A 6000-nucleotide genomic window follows, 5' to 3' on the forward strand; every position below is an offset into this window, starting at 1 on the left:
TCTCCTATCTTCACATCCCCATGACACTGAGTTTGATAATGGCATTGTAGCTATTTTATCTTTTAGAGATTTACCAAAATATTTACCAATGAAATATGGGAAAGTTATAAAAATACAGTGTGTAAGTAATTGGCTTAAACTAAGTAGAGTGGACTCAGAAAGCTTATCAATTGCAGAAGTTAATACAGTAGGCTAATTAACATGGTAATAATAATGAAAAGCTGTATGTGCATAATCCCAGAACTCTGCCTAAATTTATCATAATTTTAAGTCTAATTCCATTAGTGGTTTAGCTCATCAAAATATGTGGGTGAAAACCTTTAAAAATCCAACTGGGGGGGACCCTCAAATATAGCAATCTGTATGTTGAAACCCAATCAGTGTCATGGGATTAGCAGAATGGCTATCAGCAGGTAATTAGGTCACAAGGGCAGAGACCTCATGAACGGCATTAGAAAGCTGCTTTCCCCTTGCACCCTGTGATGACACAACTGGAAGGCCCCATATATGAAGAAGGAAATGAGTCCTCATCAAACCCTGAACCAGCTGGTGCCAAGATCTCGGACTTCACATTCTTTAGAATGATGAGAAATGAATTTCTGTTGCTTATAAGCCACCCAGTCCCCAGTATTTTGCTATAGCAGCTCAAAAGGACTAATGCAACTATCATTAACACATCCTACTTCTCTATCATACCTATCATATGTGTAGATAGGTAGCAAAACTTTCACAATATTACAGTACTCAATATTTAGTGGAAGGCTCCTGTGCCCAATCCTTGCCCTCCCTCTACTCTATCAATACTGCCAGGAGTTTGATCCCTGCAGGCTGCTTTTCTCTGGCTCCCCTGTCAAAATTTAGCAGGGCTTACTCAGCAGGAGACTGGAGGATGAGAAATAGAAAAGCCCAGGACAAAATCCTTCACAGCAGGTGTGTTTCCTTTGCTCCCCCACTCCATGGTTCAACTAAATTTTCTCCCTATGTTCTTTCAAACTGGAGGCTGCATCTTCTGCTTTGTATTAATCACTGGGTCATCCTTCAGTATTTATTACATTTCACTTCCTAGCTCTTTCCATACCTGTTATAACCTGTTAAATCTCCTTACTAAATATACTTGGAAGAGTTTCTAGTTAGACCGTGTCTGCTCTATAATAGACCGTATCTTTAATTAAAAGTTCTAATTTCAATTAGCTTATCTGAATTTGATGTAACAAAAGAATATGAAGTAGAAAAACTTTTTCTTTGATTTTTTTAAAAGAAGTGTCATACTATTTTTAACTACTTTTCAACTTGAAACAATAGGCAATTAGTGAAAAACTAGTACTTACATGCTTTCGGTCCCTTCTTGTCACAATTTTTAGTTATATAATATTTACTTCTCCAGGTTTACAATATTCACCTTCTATTATGTAATACTAATTTGCATAGTTGTTTAGTATTAGTGAAGTTACATACTTGAAACAGGAATGGAACTTCTGTGAAGGCAAGATGAGCTCATTGCAGTGTTCACTGTTTATCCAAAGGCTCTAGCAGAGTGTTTGGCATAGATTAGGCACCAGTAATTGTGCTGTTGAAGAAATTATTTTACTAGTGTTTCACTTCCTGAGTTATAAATTTTAATTTCTGTCCAAAACAACTAGATTTCATGATTGCACATTTACAAATAAGTGCTATATATAGGTTTTTTTCTCTCCCAAGAAAAGCTCTGGCATGTTTGAAAATAACTGCCTTTTGCCTGTATGCTTGAATTACATCTTTATTGAATATTATTCTTTGGTCCTAATTACCCCAGAAATTCTGTACACACTGGCCATTATGTTCTAGAATCAGATGCTCTATTGATTTTACTTTGTAAAATCTGAATACTGATTTGTGCAATGAACTGCAGATTCTTTTCAATACTAACGATCATTGCCTTTGTATCACAATTTTTTATTGTAAATGTCTAGCCAGTTTTCATATTCATTGCAAAAGTTAATTAAAAAAACTGACACGCCAATTTTTTAAGACATTCTTTAACAGATCAACAGTCTGTAAGCAACTTCTACTAAATACTATGTGCTGCACAAATATAGATGACCAATGGACCCTATCCTCAAGAAGCTTGACTTATAGTACAGATAAAATAAAAACATGCTGCTACATTACAAAGTAGAAGGAGATGTCTTTAAAAACTAAACACAGTGCTTGATGTTCTGAGAGAGTAAGTAGCAATTACCCAGAGGAATGAATGAAATGAGCATTTACTTAAGGCCTGTTATTTGGCAAGCAATAAAGAGCCTTTATTGATATTGTCTCCTTTGATCTTTAGGAAACCTCTGAAGAAAACTATCATTGTCCCCATTTTAACTGACACAAAAAATGAACTTAATTGCCTAATACCACACAAGGAGATCTGAGATTTGAACTCAGTTCTGTCTGATTCCAAAGCTCGCCTTCCTTACATTATATGACCTGTTGCAAAAGTGAATTAGAGAAGGCCTGATCAATAAAGTGGCACATGACCAAGTAGCTTGATGACAGACAGCTACTACAGTGGGAGTAAGAGCTGCAAATTACATCTGGTATTTTCCTCAGTGGATGGATAGGTCGATGTTAAGTCTACTGTTAAAGAGTTATTCTTTCTTTATTTGGAGACTCAGTTCTGGAGACAGCCATTATCAATTCAGGAAAGAAACTCCAAGTAATTTTGTTCTTGAGTTTTCTGGGATTTTTTGGGCCTTGAATTTTATGTTTTTCATCATCATCTTTTTGCATGGATGCACAAGCAGTAAGTCTTTCCTGTGCTAAGCCTTACTCCTCTCAGGTATTTCTAGAATAGTAGAAATTCTCCAAAACACCATGAGAGATGTGAAGCGGTGGTTTTCAAAGTTAATTACAACCCACTAGATACTTTAGGGCATTAACATTCTTAGAAGGACAGAACAGAAATTGCAGAGAGCACTGCATATAGTAAGTACAGCTCCATGACACTTGCACGCATGTTTAAATATGTAAGTTTGTGTTAATGGTGATGGGCTATGATGTAAAATATACTGCTGATAGTAAGAAACATTAAATACTAACAGGATCTATTTATAAATCAAGTATACTTCCTTTTACATTTTTGATGGTGTTTGGAAAGCTGGCTATTGTAATTTGATAAGACATACATCGAACAAGCTCAATGGCAGTATGTTCTACTGCTTTTCCCATCTATTTCTGCTAATCAAACTTGTTAACATATAGGGTACACTATTCCAGTCAGTTCTTTTATCAACTGTTCATTCATACTCACTGGCATTTTGTCCACCCCATCATAGGTGTCTCTGGCTTCCTAGTCAATTGTTCTTCTCTTAGAGGTAAGAGTATTGATACCCACCACACCAGTTTAAGATTTTCTTATTGTTTATGAATGTATCTTACTGCATTGTAGCCACACAAATACACAATGCTAGGCTTTGTTATATGTTGTATTTCTTACCTGTTACACTGCAATCTTACTTTTTCAACTTCTTCAAGGTTTTCTTTAATTTTGTGTTAATTTTTAGCACTCCCAAATGTAGTTCAACAGTACGAGTCAAGCATCACTGTCAGGCTTATCAGTTATAAGGCCTAACAGTTCTCATAGCTGCACCTTGCTCTTCCCTAGATAATATGTTTCTGTCATTGCTCTCCTCCTCTCCAAACTTACCCTGTTCATCAAGGCTTAACTCACTCCATACAGTCTAACTACCTTCAGTGCGACTGCTCATTACCTTATCTGAATGTAGCTAGTACTGCATTTCCTCCAAATAGTAAGAACTTAATTATAGGGGACTTCAATTATTTCCATAAATGTGAGCCTGCATGGCCCTTGAGGTAAGCACAGCTCTTGTTTTCTACAGTTGAAAAACCATTAGGAGATGAAAGGTTATTGTCCTGACCTGGTACTGAGGCATCTGAAATAAGCTTTTGGGAAAACAAGACCTCTGATACCCATCCTTTCTCACAGCATGAGTAGTACTACGTAAATGGAAGGCTATCAAGACATCCTGAAAACAATTAGCCTATAATTCATAAGTTAGTACATGTCAGTAAGATAAAAAATATGCACCCTAGTGCTTCAGATGGTCCATTACAAGGACATTTCATTTTTATAAACCTTAGATCAGTACCATTTATATAAATACAAATATAAATACTGGATAAAAAATTGTGGCTGATTACAGCAAAAGGTCACGAATAAGAGATATTAGTAGGTAGCTGTAAAATGGCTTTGTACAGTATCACGTATCAATTTGGGTAGAAGTTGTCACATTGTTGCTGTATTGAAAAAGGCAATCACAAGGGGAGGGATAATCTAGAGATATATGCTAAAGCAATGCATGAGAGTAACACTAAATCAAATGCTTAAAAGTTAACCAAATGTACAGTAAGCATTCCTCAGTAAATTTTTCATAATTTAAAATGCCAACAAAACTTGACTCAGATAAAATTATATGAATACAATTTGAGCTCTTTTTAATTTTAATTCTTTAGCATCAGCACACACTAATATTGTTATGCACTAGATTTGCATCAATATGAACTTGAGGACCAGAGATTTAGCTCAGTGGTTCTTCCACCTGCTTTGCAAGCTCAAATACCTGAGTTCAATCCCCAGTATCAAAAACAACAAAACAACAAAAAATGAAGTTGAACTGATAGATCAATTTTGATAGGAGGGAAAAAAAAGCACCTCCTGGGTGGAAATTATCTCCAGGAAAACCCTAAGCAAGTGAAAAACACTCGACCACATCAGTACTGTATTTAGAGAAATAAAGAGGGTTAAAATTTTCCCAACTCCAAAAACAATAATCTCAGCACTTGAGAGCATCTTGAAAATGATTTAGTAGTACACTTACATTTTAACAAAAACGGATGTCCTTAGTTGTGAATTATTTACAAACACTTATAAAACTGTAGGTATAGTGTGAAAGTCTTTTTTTCAAAGATCTCAGTAAAATATACCAAATAACATGGTGCAATTACAGTATTGATCATCATGTTATTATTCATAGCTGTAATGGTACAACTACACGCACACAGAGCTTACCCATACTTTTGGAAGTCAGAACTGTGAACACACTTCTGTAACAGATCAATACATCAATTCTTTTATTGATCTAGAAACTGTGGCAATGAAAGTGTGAATTACCCATGTAATGGTGTTGTCACCAAGGGACGCTAAGAATAGAACCCAAACCCCTTGACTATCAGGCTAGTGTTTTCGACTAATTGTGCTCCTTTCTACTCATCAGAGAGCATCAAGTGTAAAGGGTTAGAGGAGCGAGGGGACACAAATGAGCCAAGTCTGCGAGGTGGAGACAGCACGGAAGGTCCTCAGGAATCGCTCTTTGACGCTTCCCTTTTGTTCTGGCGGGGCAAGATGAACGCGACAACCACAAACCCCCGGGACCAAGAACTGGAACTAGGTACCATCCGCCGCGGTAACTCTCTTCCCCTCGGTAACCGCTCCTTCCGGCCTGGCCCAGCGCTCAGCCCACCTGCACCCCATCCCCTCGCGGTCCCCCTCCTTCACCCGGCTTTGCACAGCATTGCTCGGGGTCCCGCCCTCCACCTGGCCCTTTCTCCAGTCCTGGGGAGGTGCTGCAGAGGCTCGGAGTGCCAGCAGCTTTTCTCTAGGGAACGAATGGCAGCCAAGAATAGAAATGCGTTTCCAGCGTTAGAAACTCCTGAGCTGGAACGGAGGCAACCAATAAGCCGTGCGTGGGTCTAGGTGTAGCTCGTCACGACAAAGCAAAATTTAGACAATAAACACATTCCGTCTCTCTTTAGCCGGGAGCATCTCCCAGTTCCTCCATCCCCCGGGCAACCACCCGCGGGAAGACGCCCTCCTGAGCGCGGGTGTTTACACTTTTCCAGCCTGGGAGGAGGAGACCAGATATCACTAAACCCGAGGGATTCCAATCCGTTACTCCACCCGCCGGGGTGGGGCCAGCCCAACCGCCGCGCCTGCGCGTTGCGTCCGTCGGCCGG

The sequence above is a fragment of the Fukomys damarensis genome, unplaced genomic scaffold, assembly GCF_012274545.1.
Source record: "Fukomys damarensis isolate Sample0158 unplaced genomic scaffold, DMR_v1.0_HiC HiC_scaffold_4, whole genome shotgun sequence".
Classification (NCBI taxonomy): Eukaryota; Metazoa; Chordata; class Mammalia; order Rodentia; family Bathyergidae; genus Fukomys; species Fukomys damarensis.